This window comes from Lepeophtheirus salmonis, chromosome 4, assembly GCF_016086655.4.
Source record: "Lepeophtheirus salmonis chromosome 4, UVic_Lsal_1.4, whole genome shotgun sequence".
Taxonomy (NCBI): domain Eukaryota; kingdom Metazoa; phylum Arthropoda; class Copepoda; order Siphonostomatoida; family Caligidae; genus Lepeophtheirus; species Lepeophtheirus salmonis.
In genome coordinates, this window is record NC_052134.2 from 52,504,539 (window position 1) to 52,522,302 (window position 17,764).

General features: G+C 33.3%; 1 long non-coding RNA gene across 1 annotated transcript; it reads right to left on the minus strand.

The window, feature by feature from the left end:
* Positions 1 to 14,104: 14,104 nt before the first annotated feature.
* LOC139905245 (uncharacterized) lies at positions 14,105 to 16,268 on the minus strand. Its single transcript, XR_011779891.1, has 3 exons — positions 14,709 to 16,268; positions 14,518 to 14,657; positions 14,105 to 14,455 (listed from the first exon to the last, which is right to left on the minus strand). It is a non-coding gene; the product is annotated as an uncharacterized lncRNA (long non-coding RNA).
* Positions 16,269 to 17,764: the final 1,496 nt, after the last annotated feature.

Below are 17,764 nucleotides of genomic sequence, written 5' to 3' on the forward strand. Positions count from 1 at the left end.
TAGCCTCCTCTCACGGCCCCACCTTGAAAAACACTGTTTTAAGCAACCTTAGTTTTCGGGGCCGCTGCTGGAACTTGGGGCACAATGGATTCTGCGTATAAGTTGCGGCCCTGTTTGTATCTAATATCATTTCCTAGGCCTGAATTTTATAGTGAGGCCCCATGTTTTAAGTGCCTGTTACCAAACTGTGCCTCTATAAAAAAATAACTGGAGCCGAGACCGAAACAGTTGAAATGAAAAAACCGCGACCGCGATCGATAGAACCTTAACCGGACATAACCTTGAATATAACACTTTGGGTATGATTCAGAATGATTTATTGGTTCCAGTTGATTTATCTTCAACTGTCAGTAAATAAAAAGAGAAATAAAATTGTATCAAAGAAAAGTTCCCATCTCAATATAGTCACAACTTTCTATGACGATGAAATTTATATTTATTGATACTCTCATTAATTTAAAAATTATTTTTCTGTCGGGTGACCATAAGTGTTAAGACAGCAAATCCAACTTAACATTTCTCTTTAGCAACAACGACCGTGTACTGGGTTGGAGCATCTAGGACATTCCCGTGAACCACCACCGCGTGTTCAGGGGCCAAAAGCCGGCTTCGGCGAATGTCTGGGCGGGTGTCAATTGAAGACGCCCTTGATCTTCCTCCACAGGGGTCTCAGTACTCTCAGATCCAGGAACTTTCTTGGGTGTTGAAATAGTCCTAAGTCTTATGGTTCCTCCTGTAGAGGGTTTTAAATATGTTCTTGCATCCAAAAATTAGGGCTAAAATTGAATGTGATTTTAACCCCCCCCCCCTTAAGTATAGGGACTATTTTATGTACAAAATACCAACAAGTGCACTCTCTATGCAGGCTTAATCTGAAATTAAATCAAACTTTAAATAATAAGAGGAATTCCAATTTTTGTATGGAAAATATAATTACATTGTTATGTCATTTTTTGGGATATAAACCTTACATTGAGCTTGGATTTTTCACATTTCATATTATTTTCTGTCTTATTTAAAAATCCATTGATTTTTGCCACGACGCTAGCCCCTGCATCAGCGTGCAAATCGTGCCAGACATTAAACAGTCCCTAGCAAGTGGTCCATTAAAATATGAACACTTTGCGTTTTAAACTTCATCAACATATAATTTATTTATTAATAATAGAATTTCAACAAAATTGATACTATAAATAGATGTGTGTCTAAGCTGGCTTAATCATTAATGTAGCCGCCCTTCCAGGCGGCGGTTGAAGGCCTGGCATCCACTGCGGATCTAGTACTCTGTCATGGTGTCCCTGTTCTGAATGACAGTGGCTTTGAGGGCCTCGGTGTTGGGATCATGGACACAGCAGGTCTTCCTGTCGACATGCACCCAAAATGTGTAGTGGAGGAAATCAAAAGAACTCAAAAGACTCATTCAAAAGGGTCTTGCCACGGAAGAGATGGTTTTCATTCATTGTTGGAATCAAAAATGGCCTCTTAAGCCTCACAAGGGTCTCTCCACCCACTTTTTATTATAGCTCTCTCGATATTCTAGTGTGAACCCCTGAGATATGGGCCCAGTTTAGCCTTTTTGACAGAACCTTTCTTCCTCTCAAAGGTTTTTAGACTTGCTGACAGCATAGACGGGGGTCCAGGAGACGTCCAACTGCTTGGAGTGCGCGAATGGAAATTTGCCCATCACGTTCAAGTCTCATTTTCTCGACTTGTACATAAGTTAGAGAGCTCAGATGTGTTTTGTATTGTAACAAATTGATCGTATTTTAATACATCGCCATATAAATTAATTTCAATCATTCATTAATTATTGCATTTGTAAGTGTTCATATTTCAATGGACCACCAGGTAGAACGGATCAAAGTACGAGTAACAACTGTCCATGTTCTTTCTTTTCTTAAAATCCACTCTATCTCAATATTTCTCACAGCCCTAATTATAATTAATGAACGAGTCCTTTTTTATAAAAATTATTATAGCCTGACTCAGCAGTATGGAATATAATTTATATTATATGTGCATATTATTTTAATTCAATTTCTTTAGTCCATTTCTGCTTTTTCATATTCTAATCTATGAATTACTCAACAGTTTTATTATGAGACGCTCTTTATTCTTTCTTTACTAAAGCATACTTTACTTAGGGAGTAGGTAGTGCTTAGGTACTTACTTGCATACATTCATCCTATTATTATAAGTAATGCCTTCTTAGCATAAAAACAAGCCTATGTTTTTATAAGTGTGTACTTAATGACAAAATGACATACGAAACGTGAACAAAAGAATTCCTTTTAATAATTATGCTTAACTTATATGTAGAATGACGATGTAGTTTTACCTTCAGATATATATAGGCCTTACAAAATAAAGAGAGAGAGAGAGAGAGGGACCAGAGAATCAAGGAATCATATTCTAATTTTTAATTAAAATTTAATTAATGCTATATTTAGTATCCTACGCTAACTCCAACATGCTTTATAAATGGAAACGAACCTTAAATGGATTAATGGGTACGTTTTTCATAAAATTTGCATATATAAGTGATGGAGAACCTGTCATTTCGATTAGTCAAAAAAGATGGCGGAGATTTAGTTAGAGTTGGGTGGGTCTTGGTGGCGTCGGAACTATAAAAGCCAATTAGAACTATTCAAAAATATACTTTTTTTGAATTTTGATAAGTTTCAGCATTTTTTACATGCCCATAATATATTGGGCCAGATTGATATTTTAAATATTTTTATGGGACACAGTGTCTATTAAATTAAATTTCATGAAAAATGGCTTCATACAACAAAACTATTAAATTAAATTTCACGAAAAATTACACAATTTAAAAAAAAATTATTAAGTGGATATTTCTTTCAAACTTAGGCCAAATCTTCTTTTTCAAGGCCAAACTGCTTGGTTTTTTGGAATTTTTGCTCCTTGAAATTGGTTCAAAGTACCTTGATCAAATTTGTTTTTGAAGACATTCTTCAAAAACAAATTTTCTTTTTGTTTTCACATTGATTTTTTTTCTCTTGGAGATATAATTATTCAAAAATTCCCTAATTTGGTGAGTACCTTGTATGACGTATTATGCACCTTCTACGCTTTTTGATGATATTGTGACAATTTTGCTTAGAAAAATCATATTTGAAGTGAGAATGGGTAGTGGGCCTCACTTTAGCATTATGCGGGCTGACATATATTATACAATTTCCTCAATTTATTATTCTCGAATAATTTTTCTAATACCAATTTTTAAATCAGAATAATATACCTTTTAAATAGTTTTACAGTAAATCCCACTTTCCCTTCCACTTTTACAAAAATTTTATAGTTATCATGATAAAAAAAGTTCCTTTTGTATAAAAAAATATTGAATGTTTTATTTTTTTTGAAATTAAATCAAATTCCATAAAAATTTTATTTCTTTAAATTTGGTCATTTCCCAACAATTTTACCGCTTAAAATTTTTTTGACTCTTTGGAAAAATTATTTGTCAAATTTGGTATTTATAAAAAAAAATCCTGTCAAAATTGTCAAAAACCCCCAACAGCACTAGCCTTTCCCTAAAAATTAAAGAAATGATAATAATAATTATCATGTAGGCTTTCCTAATGAGGTTAGCATTAATCAAAATTATATCCCCCCCCCCTCCTGTCTTAGGACCAGTTTTAGGACTTTTAGTCCTTGGAATTTTTCATAAAAATATCGATGATTTATTAAGCAAAATAAGATATATATTAAACATGTATTAAAAGCATTTAAAGAAAAAAATATTCATATTTTCATTATAAGGCAATACTAGAGTAGGTTATTCCAGTGATTCCTGGGACATTCATAAATCAAATTTAATTAAGAACACTTCTGCTAAATATAGAACAAAAAATGAGGACCTTAAATTTCTAAGAAATATCCTCATGCTGGTTTTTTGAGCCTGATTATACTAATATATAGGCCTTATATAGGCACTCTTCTCTCACGCAAGGATGAAGTAGTTTCTTTATTCTAGGTCAGACGCTGAACACACAATATAGCAGCCGCTTCCCAGAATCTCAAGAAAAACCTAATATCCTAAATTGTATAGCTGAATTACTAGACAAAATACAATTTAAAACAGGTACTTTCACTTCGTTTCCAGGCACCAAGGAATCCTTTTAATATGCTATAATATACCCAAGCCCACGGCTTCTACAGGGGAACTGCTGGGTCCGATTCAAGTTAAATTTCCCCGCCGCCGCTTCCATGAGTATCAAGGAACCCTCCTAATATCATAATACACACCCCGGTTCTCAGAATGTATAAATCAAGTACTGGGTCTCAAGGCAGTTTAAGCTACGCCATTGCCACATTTCTTAGCACCAAGAACCCCTTATAATACGCTAGAATAGACCTCCGTCTTTCTTATAGGATTTAAAATCTATATTCAGTTTCAGAGCCGAACTGCAACCTGTAAGGAACCACATCTGATGGCAAGGGAAGCCCAAAGCCAGCCGACTCCGCCATAGTTACATTGCCGACCTCAAGATATCCATGAACAAGGAGGGGAAAAAGATGTTGCATCCCTAAAAATGGCTAAATTTTTACAATTATTATATTTATGGATCAACTATGAACACAAAAGGTAGAATAATTGGAGACAAATATGTTAGTAGGTAGATTTTTTGGTGGAGCATCGGGCATTGTAGTCTATGCCTCATTGGCCTATGGATCCTTCCCAATTGCGGTTATCGTTTGTGGTTGAGTCTTTTGGTATGAAAGTATTGGACAAAGAGGCTAATTAGAACTATGAAATCATACTCCATAAGATCCACAAAAAACGATGATAGTCAATAGGAAAGGGTCCATAGGGCAGTAAGGCATAGTTATACTTTGTTAATCCATGAAAAACCGACCTATTATATCCATTTTAATTCTTAATTTATTGTCTACTTTTTATCTAAATATTATTAGTAGAGTTCAGAGTATTTGTAATGAAAAAAACTAGCTTCAAAAATTGTTAAAAGAAAAAATGGTTGTTCTGCGTGCTCATTTTTTTTTTTTTTTTGCTTCATTATTTAATAGGTCGTTGTCGTGTTAACATCACACAACGACGGAAGTAAGCATTCTCACCTATATTTGATGTGAATTGTTTTAAAAATGAATAATAAAAAGGATAATATTTTTTCGGCACTACTGCTATTTGAAATGTAGAAGGGTCTCCTCTTTAAAACAGTAATTCATTTCTCCCCCCTCAATTATATAAGAGGCACCTGGTATTAACAAGGCTTTTCATAAAAAAAGATGGATTCCCCTTGTCTCTTTAAGATAAGTAGGTTAAGCTAGATTTTATTCTGATCAGAATAAAATCTAGCTTAACCTACTTATCTTAAAATTCTGAACAACATTTATTTCTAAATTTATTTTCATTCATTTAAGGCTTTATGCCTAAAGTCTGTATCTGTCTCCGTTTTTGATATAAATGCATTTTTATGATTGTTATTTGAAGCGGGGCGTACATCACACACACAAATAAATTATGTTAATACTATGTAAGATGAATGTAAATATTATTATAATATTTTACCTGCAGTAATGAGGTTTTATATGTAGATACCTCCTCTTTATACCAGTAATTCATTTTCTCCCTCCGAAATCATAAAAAAGGCAGCTGATAATGACAAAGCTCTTAATTTATGAGTACCATTTGTCTCCCTTCCGCCCTCTCCTCGCACTCATACTAAAACCCCCGTCTTTTCCAATTATATATCCTTTGCTTCACCTGGTGGAAATATTTTCTTATCATAAAAACGTTGCCATAATTGACTTTCAACTTTCCGCTGTCCCGGCCTCACATGTCAAGATAGAAAGAGAAACTATGACGCATGGGCAAACGTATACAATACATAGTTCACAATCATTACGTTTAGTTTTTTGATTGCCTCATTGAGGAGGTTGAACATACTTAATTATTGATCTTCGATCTTAAAATGAACATTTTTTTGCTAGACCCTGCCTTTGCTCGAACTCAAACTCGACTCACAAAACATAGTAATAGTATCAATGGATACTCTACCAAAACAATCGTTAATTAACGCTAAAACATTAATAATAATGTCAACTAATATTTTTGACATTTGAAACTATATTTAAAGAGTCTACAAACGCCGTACGCACAAACAAATGATAATAATTAATTAATGTATAAAGTTTTTATTTTGTTTCATGCATACCTTGAGTCAAATATACATACATTATTGTACATCCAAGTGTATGTAAATCGTTGGTTTTTTTTTATTCTCTTACTATAGCACTCTTATTTAAAACGTCACTTTTGATCATTTTGCTCGGCTTTTCACAATTAATTAATATCAAGTTTGATAAAAAAATATACTTACGCACATAAAAATAGAATGACAAACATAATGCATATTTTTGCAAAAAGTCATTGTCTCATCATATTTGTAGGTAGAATTGTATTAAATAAATATGGACTTAATGCGTGCGAGATTTCTTTCACTTTGGCAATCTGAGGAGTATTTTTTATTTTTCAGATCAATTACTGGGTGGTCCATTGTAATCTGAAAACTTACTTATTCTATAAGTAATTAAAGTTGAGTGATTGAAATGAATTCATATTTCGATAAATTAAAGCATAAAAATTAGTTACAAAACAAAACCGAGTTCTGTAGCTTATGTACAATCGAGAAAGTGACACTTGAACGTGATCGACAAATTTCCATTTGCGCACTCCAAGAAGTTGGACCTCTCCAGGACCACCATCTACGCCGTCCACCAATTCAAAACGCAAGACAGGAAGAAGTGATCTGTCAATAAGGTCAAACTAGATCCGAAGGAGTTTAAAAAAAAAACAGCCACGGCCAATCTCCTCAAGTCTATGTGGGTCTACGTAAGATATCTCGGGGTTTCACAACAGACTGTCCAGAGAGCTTTCAAACAAGTGGGTTGAAAAAGAGCCTTGTGAGAGTAGAGAGGCCACTTTTGACACCAGCAATGAATGAATCCCATCTCCTCCGTTGCAAGACTCACTTGAATGAGTCTTTTTTAATTTTATTTCGACACATTTGGCGCTTACACCCCTCACACCAACCCCCTCGACTACAACTTTTGGGGGCATATCGAAGGGAAGGCCTGCTGTGTATCGAGGCCCTCAAAGCCAACCAACACTGGGACGCCATGACAGATATGATGTGCATTGGATGCCAGGCCTTCCGCCGTCGTCTGGAAGGATGGGAACATTACTGATTAAGAGAGCTTCGACACACATTTATTTATATTATTAACTTTGTTGAAATTCTATCGTTAATCATAATAAATTATATGTTGTCGAAGTTTAAAATTCAAAGTGCTCAGATTTTAATGGACCACTCGGTATCATTTTATTTAATTATTTTAAGGAGAAAGAATTAGTATAAAGTAATACATTTAGGTTTACCACGAGCGTGTGTAGGTTAAGCTCAGCCAGGGAGTACTTTAGTCTTTAGACTAAAGTACCGGGAGTTGCATAAATACGCGGACTAATTTTTAAACGCTTATATCTCAAGGTTCCGTGACTGTAAATAAAAAATGCCAGCACAAGTAACTCGGTGAATCTTTTGCCTTTTTTTTTGTTTTTCTTACTCGGATCAAACAAAGTCGTTTTCCATGAATGACGAGGCCAAACGTCATATGGTTGCCCTCTCCTCCGCGGCGGTAGGTCTGTCTACTTGGAGATTTTGAAGGACAAGTTCCTTCCATAGGCCCTCAAGATCTCTAATGGGCCCCTTTATCTTCCAGCAGGATGGGGCACCTGCCCATACCTCTGAATGACTCGGGATTGGCTCGCTACCAATATGCCACTTTGGAACAAAAACATTTGGCCACCTCAATCACCTGATTTGAATCCCCTTGACTACAGTGTGTGGTGGCAAATTGAGAAGAAGGCTGTGCTACCCACCGCCCGAATTTGGACTCATTGAAGGCCAGCGTCAATGAGCAATGGGCAGCCATGGAAGACCATTACATCATCAATGTGTGAAGGCCTTCCTCCCAATAACCTTAAAATATAAAGTAACCTAACAACCCTGTTCTTATACAATTGAATGTCTTCCTTTGCGGGCGCTTGGATTAATTAACATGTTTGGGTGTCATAGTAGCTGATGGCGGTTATGTTCAGCAGTTATATTAAATTTTATACCAAAATAAATTCTCTATTATGTAATTCTCCAAAAAAATACGTCATACGAATTATATTACACATTTACTTATTTGCCACAAATTGAATGGTCTCTTATTGTGATTATATATAATCTATGTACAAAGTTTGATCAAAATCGATTTTGCCGTAATCCTCTCGACTATTAAACGGTGGGAAAAATATAAGGGGAGGTAATAATTGTTATCAATTAATGAATTAGATAATTCTAAAACATCCGATCAAAGTTCAGAATATACCTGTTTACAAAAAATTTAAATCTTTTTGTAAAAAATTTCAAGGTTTTAAAAAAATTAAAAATCCATATCTATTCCCAGAAAAATTAAATTTTTTGGAAAAAGAATTAGAAAAGTTTAATTTTATTGAAAGAAAAAATTCAAATATTAGATTTTTTAGTAAAAATAGAAAATTCCTTAATTCCTACAACCCCTCCAGCCCCCTCCTGCGGACGCCCTTGAATGGATTATAATAATATATTAGTTTTTTTTTATGATCATAAAGAATAATAAAGGTGTCTAATAGACAATATATCAGAACAACAAATTGAAATATTGACGGCAATCGAAATACATGAGTTTTTGGACAACGCCTTTAAGTAACACAAGAATTTTGAGTAGATAATTATATTAATAAAAAAACACTTTATCAATGTTATTAGAACAAGGTTAGGCAACAAGGAGCCCATAGGTAGTCACAGCAGACGTATTAAGCAACTCTCTTGTTCCTGAGTCATCATTTTATAACAAAATGTAATTATTCTGTACTACAAATGTTATTTAATTCAATAGTTATTTATTAGATATTTGCAAGGCTCTGTCTATGGTTTTTTTCGAAGCCCCGCAGATTCTAAAACATCCATAGTTATTATGTTCATATCTACCCTAATTGAAATTAGGGCTCATGAAATCCATTTTACAATGTAGTCTCTGTCCTCTTTAAAGTAAAATCATACCCCTGGTCATCAACGCTCCCAAACATTTGATTCTAGAACCACGCCTGATTCAAATGACTTTTGAGGGATGAATTTAGGACCTCTAAAAAAACTTTATTGCTTTTTTTTAGATATGTGGCAACTCAAAATAAAAACAATCCAATTTTGTTTACTTTATAATAGGCAAAGTAAAAAGTTATGTGCGTTTATCTGCTATATTTCGAGAATAAAATTAACATACATTCTGTCAAAAAGTAACAGGAGTTGTTAATTTAAATTGCTGAGCTCAAGGGTTTTAGAAACATTTTTTTTCTAGGTTGGTAGCAATGACTTTCAGCATGATGCCAAGTTCGAACGGGATCTGTAGATCAGTTTGTTTGCAACAGTTGTAGAAGTTAGTCTAAATCGCTGGTGCTCCACGATTTTTACAAGGAACGAAATTATTGAACAAAGAGTTTGTCCTAAATTTTGTGTTACAAACTAAATTTCATGTTCTGACACGTTGAAAATGTTAGAATACCAAAAACTGTGCATATGAGTGGTACGAAAAAGCGTTCCTCTACCACCGAACTGAACATCTACGCAGTGAAGGAAATGCTGTTGAAAAATCGTCATACCAACTTAAGGGAGTTGTATAACTGCCTTAACATCTCTCATGATTCAGTTCGTACCATCTTGACAGAACATTTGATAACACACCATCGCACCGACCCATGATTCTGAGCAAATTCAAATCCAAACACGGAATAAATTCCATTGATCAACCACCATAGTCATTTGATTTAGCTCCGCGTGAATTTTTTTGTTCCCCAAACTTAAATTGCCACTCCGTGGAACACGTTTTGAGTCTAGTCAATCCATAAAACAAAATTTGTGGAAGGAGCTAAAGGTCATTCCAAAAAGTGCCTATAAAAAATGTTTAGAGAACTGGAACAAATGTTGATATATTTGTATAGCATCCAATGGAGATTACTTTGAAGGCGATAAAATAAATTCTAATAATTAAATGTGAAATTTGTGTTATATTATATTTAATAATTCCCGGAACTTTTTAACATAATTTATTTAGGATTATCCGATTTAGATGGTTCCACACAGTTTTCTGGCTAATTTTCAGTTCCTGGGCAATAAAATTAGAATAAGTGCTCACATGCCGGTTCAACTAGGCGATTTTCATTATTTTAATGACCATATTACCAGAACGGAATTATTGGAAACACCACTATGCTGCTACATTCGATACTGTATTGGGTCCATAAACAACACATTTTTTGTGCCGCCTGCTTTACCTTTTTAACTTGGTCGTACTGGTACAGAAGAATGTATCGCATTTTCTCTTTTTTTAATTCCATTTTGGAACGCTCTCTGTAACACACAATTAGCTTCACTAAACACAAAACTGTATATCAAATTTTTTTAAGTGCAGGCTTAATCTTTAAGCATACTGTAAGCTTTTTTTGATGCAATATATGTTTATCGTGAGATACAGGGAGCGGGGATTAAATTGTTGCCAAAATATTTTTCTACAAAAAACAACACAAAATATACATTTTTTAACTTTTTTATTGAAAATCAAAACTATGACGAGCATATTGGTATAGAGTAGCCATTCATTCGATATAATCCCCGTTGGCATCAATAACGCCTCAATACAGCCTCTGAACCAGCCGCAGGCTCTTTTGACCATCTCATTGTCCATTTTGCCAAATACCTCCTTGATAGAGTCCATCAGGCTGGCCTTGGTGATATGGGGATGTCTGTTGGTATGTCTCTCGACATAGCCCCAGACAAAATAGTCCAAAGGATTAAGGTCGGGAGAGTTAGGAGGCCACAAATCCTTGGTTACGACGTCATAACAGTTCTCGGTTAACCCCTGCATAGAGATTTTGGACACATGGCAGGGTGCTGAGTCCTGTTGCCGCACCCAGGGCCTGTCTGGCAGCCCAGATCCCTCGCCATGGCCTTCATGGATCTGGTAGGGTCATCCTCAACCATCTTTTTCACCTTGTCGACAAAGTCGGTGTCCCTGACCTTCCTGTTGGCGCCCTCCTCCTTGGATGCCCTCTTTATGGTGGCATCAATATCCCAGGTGTCCTCTAGTTTCTTACAGATACGCTGAACAGTCCGTAAATTCACTCCTAAGGTTGAAGCAATCGTTGAATTGGGGATTTCACCTCCATTATTAACCAATGCCATGACTACGGCGGACCTCGAAAGCTCCTCCTTCCACTTATAGCTCTTAATCTCCTCGTATGATGACGGCATGATGCTAACTGAACTACGTATCGTCAGCTGACAAGAATAGCTTTCCTATTTGGTAACCGGTTTTTTATTTGATAATGTCGTCTTCAAGTTATCAAGGTTTAAAGTAGGCGAAAATTTGATCCCCGCTCCCTGTATAACTTACTAAAGACATCCAGCAAAAAACGCTCAGAACTTTTTATTTAACCTATGATATACAAAGATCCGTTATAGTCTTTTTATTCAAATTTGCGAGATGAGTCAATATAGGCCCCAAAAAAATAGCTTTAGTTTAAAACCTATCGACGTAGCTCAGACAATGCGCTCGGGTGAAATTATTCCCTTGAACTCAGTGTGCGTAGGTTCGTGCCCAGTTCATTACTAGATAAAGACTTTATGTATATGGATTTCACACAAGATTTCTAGCTTAAATGGAGTAATTGTTATACTATAATTTTGATTTATACTTAATTAGTGCAACTCCATCTGACAAATTAAAGGATCATTTAAAAAAACATATGTTTGATTTAAGAGACATATATTGCCCCCAATATGCCCTCTTTCAAATGAAATCTAACAATTTACAATATTTTTATTGTACAATTTGGCGCACCTTCATATGAATAATCTGTTGATAGAAATTGACAAAGATAATTTTGTCGAAGAATACAAATGTAATCCGCACTCAATTTTATCTTGCTTTTGTATTGACGTGATTACCTATTACTATGACTAATTTCTTATATGTAATATTTTTTTCTTTGTTGCAATTCTAAGTAAAAATATTTACTGTTAATGAAATTTTAGCTATGTGGAACAAGTAATCAAAAGTACATAGGAACATTATGATTGAAGTTCAGATTAGCTATTATCCTTATCAACAGAATCGTGACTTAGTTTTAAAACATATTTTAAAAAAATAAGTATTTTAATGTAGGTAAATACTATAAAGTGTAAGTTTTTCTAGACATTAGTCATAATTGATAAACGATCATATGCATTCGTTTATAATATAGTGTTGGATTTAGGTATAACTCAAGCTGGCTCCAAAGTTGTTGGTTTTTGAAAAATTCGGCTTTTATAATCAAAACATTAATCATTTGAATAATTATGATTAGACTGATTTTTAGTATCCCTTAATTAAAGGAACTTAAAAAACTACAGACGCTCTTTTTACTTGATGTTTGAAAAAGGATCATACCACATTCAATATTATGTAGAAATTTGCAAAAAACTCGACAATTACTCCATTTAACCTAGGAATCTTTTTTGTGAAATCCATATACATACATAAAGTATTATATAGTTCTCTAGGAACCACCTGGGATCGAATGCACATTGAGGTTCAAGAGAATAATATCTCCCGAGCGTGTTTTTTAAGTTAACTTTAAGTTAATTAACTTTGAGGTAATTTAAGTTGAATTAACTTACCCAACCTTGGTTATGTTAAAGTTAATTTCGATGTTAAAAAATTACTATTTAAGTTAAAGTCAATTGAGGGATTTATCAAGATTATTTAATAAAGATTATTATGTCGGTCTATCAGGCTGGGATATTCTCCGCTTCCAATTGAAGGATCAAGGAAAAACTATAGATTCAAAGTCCCAACAACTTCTGTTTAAGCGAAAAAGCAATTCAAGCGAAGCTTGCCTCGTATGATAAATACTTGAGGAGGCTAAAATACTACTAAATAATAAGTAAGTTAATCCAAAGATTAAAGGTTTAAGTTTTTATTTAAATGTATACTCATTTTGCCACAAAGGTAAGATTATATGTTATGAGAAAATAAACGTGCGAAGCGAACATATTACTCCTTTTGGAGATCAAATAAGAAATGAAAAAGAAAAACAACGAAATATTAATTATTCTCGATAATATATTTAATCTTTATCACAATATTCTAATTAATTTTAAAACATTTGAGTTAAATTTATTTCATACATTCCCTTAATTTGTGTTGCTTCAAAATAAATTAAGCCTAGATTTTAAAATTATTACTTTACAATTATATAGGACAAGGTGCTATCAAGGTTTATACCATAACGCGTGTACGACTGATGTTTGACTTCCACCACGCTTTTAATATTGACGTCAAAATCTGTTTTTCTTGCCCAGCAGTCGGTATGATTATAGTTGATAATATTGTAGAGAAAAACGCGTGCAAGGAGGAGGGGGGAAAAAAGACATATGGTATCATTGTTTAAAATACTGATGTGATTATCATCTGCCTGCTTTATTATGATTTTTGAGGGTATAACGAATGTATTTATTAGCAAAATGTTTAATGAAGATATACTTCGTATAATTGACTTCGACGTTTTTTATCCGTTACAGTAGATTTGAAAACGTCACACTCCATGAAATTGTAATTCATTATGAACCTTATTCTCAGAATAATAGCTAATGAAACGACAAAGTAGAGTATTAGAAATATATTTGAAGCTCAAAGTTTAAAAAAGAAGGCTTTAATTAAATATAATCTACATACTAAAAAATAAACCATTAAACATTCAAGTTAAATATACAAAATTAAACAATTAAAATCATATAACTATTAATAATAATAAATTATAAATACAGAATATTGAAATTATAGATTGATGCAGATAATTTTTTCTTGTTTTAACATCGGAATTCAGTTAAATATGTCATAACTTTAGGTTACAATACACAAGCGAGACGTGGAGTTTAATCAAAAAGATAATCACCCCTCTTCTTCATGTGGATAGATATATCTCTACCGATGAGATCTAACTAATTATTAATAATAAAGTAAATGTCAAAATCATAAAATTAGACAATAAATATACTAATAAAAAAATTTTATAAATAAATTCATCGTAAAGATTTAGAGCAAAAGCTAATTATGCAGTAATGTCCGGCGATATTACTCCCTATTAAGAGCATCAAAAAAGATTTCCCCCCGTTATTTAGGTATGCTTATATAACAACATACTATTATCATGATGGATATACACAATTGTTAATTATAATGCAACACCCAATGTAACTACCCTCGTTGTTGTGACCATTTAAACAGTTGTTTTTGCCTTTTATGAGTTTTCTGAACACCATTTCTTGGATCCCATCAACCATAGCTAAGCCTTTAGTGATAAAAAAGTAATATTTATTGACTATGTAATATTGGAAAACCTAATTATCATACCCAAGTCTTAAAGCGAAGTAAGTAGTCTCAGACAAACTAGTTGCAAACCATCCAAAGCTACTACCCCCGTTGTTGTGACCATTTAAGCAGTTGTTTTTGCCCTTTACTGAGTTGTGTATCATAATTCTTGATATGTTTAGCTAAAATAGAATCATATTTTATGGTTAGATTTAAAAAAATTGAATACTTACTGTGAGATAGTACAAAATTCAGAGTTCCATTTCGATATTCGTAAATACTTTTTACTGATAACTTGATCGTCATTTGGTGTGGATGACTCAAAACATTTTTATATGTATTTCTATAAATGACATCAGTAACAATATCCTCCATTAATTTAATGATGGTTCCTCAGGAAGGGATATGTTTACCCTTGTATTTCTCCATAAATTTTTTGAACGTAGATGATTAGCAATGGATAAGTTTATATTACATGCAATAAGCATCGTTGTGAGATCAAAGTTAAAGTCTGACTTGATGTATTCATCGTCAAATTGATTTTATAGATGAATATCCATACTCTTGTTATGAGATGAGGATAATGAGTGGCGTGTAATTCTAGACAGGGGACTAAAGGCACATTTATATCGACAAATCCGACAAACCATCTGTTTCTCATCCGGTAAGTGTTTTCCAAATTCCTGGGCCTCCATTTTCATAAATCCAGACAGAAGGCGACGTCATTTTGGGGATTTTATTCAGTTCTCTATCTACTATCACCATCCCATATTATATTAATATTGAATAATAAAGGCGGGAATTATAACGTTTATGATTGATAGAAGAAGATGTATATTATTTAATCAATGATGCCATAAGTAATTCTTCTTTTCTCCTCGCACGCTTTTCTGTTCTTACCAAAATTATCCCGTATGATATATTAAATTGAAAATTCTAGTAATAGTGACGTCACAGACTATGAGTGGTTGCATGTTTTGTCAAAATCTACCTGTCTTGTCCAGTAGTTGATACGATACATCAAATGGAAAATTCTAGCAAGCCCGATTACATGATGGTCTAACCTTGTATTTCTATTAACCTTGGGTGCTATGAGTACCAACAGTAACTTCTTTAAATTGTCCTTTTTCTCTTGATAATGAAAAACACATAGGCGTAAAATTTCCTTACTGCCTCACCTTTATTTATTCACCTTGGTTTCAGCAAGATACTTAGAGACAAGGTAGGTCAGTGATATTATTTTCATGAAAATTTTATTGATACACAAGCCCAATTCTGTGACGTCATATATATAAAATATCTGGATATATCAATATAACTAATGAACTTTTGAACAGAAACAACTGACTATATTATGTTTTATTAAGCGAGGGAGCGCTTTTATTTATTGCCTTGACGTCATTTCTGCATGGCAAGGTTAAAAAAATGATGACTGACCTACCTTGTCTCTAAGTATCTGGGGTTCAGTACCGCTGTTATACTCTTATGACGTCAATCCGTCTGTCTTACCGAGATGTCGGTGCCGTACATAAAATTGAAAAATCTTGAAAGCCTGATTACATGATGGCATAGCCTTGTATTTCAGTTAACCTTGGGTAATCTGAAGAATGAGATTTCTTTTCCTTAGCAGCAGTGATTCTTATATAATTCCTTAGTAGTGAACTTCCTTTCCGAAATAAATGTAATTATATTCAAAACCTGATTAAACATTCATGCGTGCTCTTAAGGATTTGTTGCGGGGTTAACATTGTAAGTTTTTGTTGGACACAAAATAGAATTGGGGATCAACATCGGAGTAATTCTTGGGAATGTCCTTGTTTATTTCCTTCTCACTCTTATTACAGCTGATTGTAGCTAATATTCTTCAAATGTTCAGGGTTACCAAAAGCCTGTAAGATTTTATTCTTTATGTTATACTCCTTTTTTTCCAACTCTATAACCTATTTTTATATAAATCAGGGAGCACTGATACAGTAAATCCCGTGATATTTTGTCATACATACATCAAATACTTTTTGCTCGCTAGATAGCTCTTAAGTAGAATAAATGTTACTATTTATATACTTTTCACAACAATTAGCAAGATTTTTGTTAAAAGAACTCAATTCCGTGAAATTGTGACAACTCACTAGATCTTCAAATTATATATCATGGGCACATGATAAAATGCCTTAATTTACTTAATTAAATGTATTTTTAGATTGAAGGAATTAAGAGTTGATTATATTTTAAATATACAGAAGTGCAATTTTAGTTTTTTTGAATATAAAAAAATGAATGTCCATAGGGATCGTAAATAGTTTACTGGTATTAATAGTGTTATACAAGTATATCACCACTACTTATAACTTATTGGGCAAATTTTCAAAGAGCAAATGGTACTACTGCAGGCTATTAATGTTTATTTATAAACATCTCTCACATTTTACACTTCTAGTCGAGTAAACATCCAAACTTTCCTGACAGATTAAAAAGGGGGGAAAAGACTAAAACCTCCATCAATTAATAGTCCACATATAAACATAGAAGAAGTATTAATACTGGAATCGAATGTAGAGTATATTTGGACAAAATGTTGGATAGCCCTCAAATATCAATAAGATAATTAATAGACTAAATTTTAGTTAAAATTAAAGAACCCTTTCTTTGAGGTCATAAATTGCATCTTTATTGAAGAGACGTCATTTTGGGGCTCAAAGTTGATATTTTTATTACACAAAATGAACAAATTCCCTATAAATCTTCATGAAACTTTATCAAACTGCTATATAAATAATATCAAGGCTTCATCCCTGATTTGAATACACCTTCATGACAATGATAAATACTGACATTTCAATATTATCAAAGTAACATATACTAAAAATCCATTAAGATGTCTACATTTGTAACATTTTTTATCAATTAGGGACAAGAAAACTAGGATAATTTGATAATAAGATCTATTTTTTTCTATTGTAATAGTCATTTTTATCTACAATGTAGAAATACTATTGTATAACAATGTAATAAAAATATTTTTAATGCATATTGGGGAAGATATATAATCAAACTAGGCAATAGAGCATTTTCACAGACGTCATAAATTGTATCATAATTGAAAGGACGCCATCTTGGGGGCTCAAAGCTGATATTTTTATTACTTCAAACGTAAATATTTTCGATGATATATCTTCCTCAAACTCCATTAAATGGCTTTAAGAATGAAAAAAGACTTAACCCCTGCGTTGAATACTATTTGATGACAATGATAAACAGTGATATTTGAATTAAATCAAAGTAATATGTA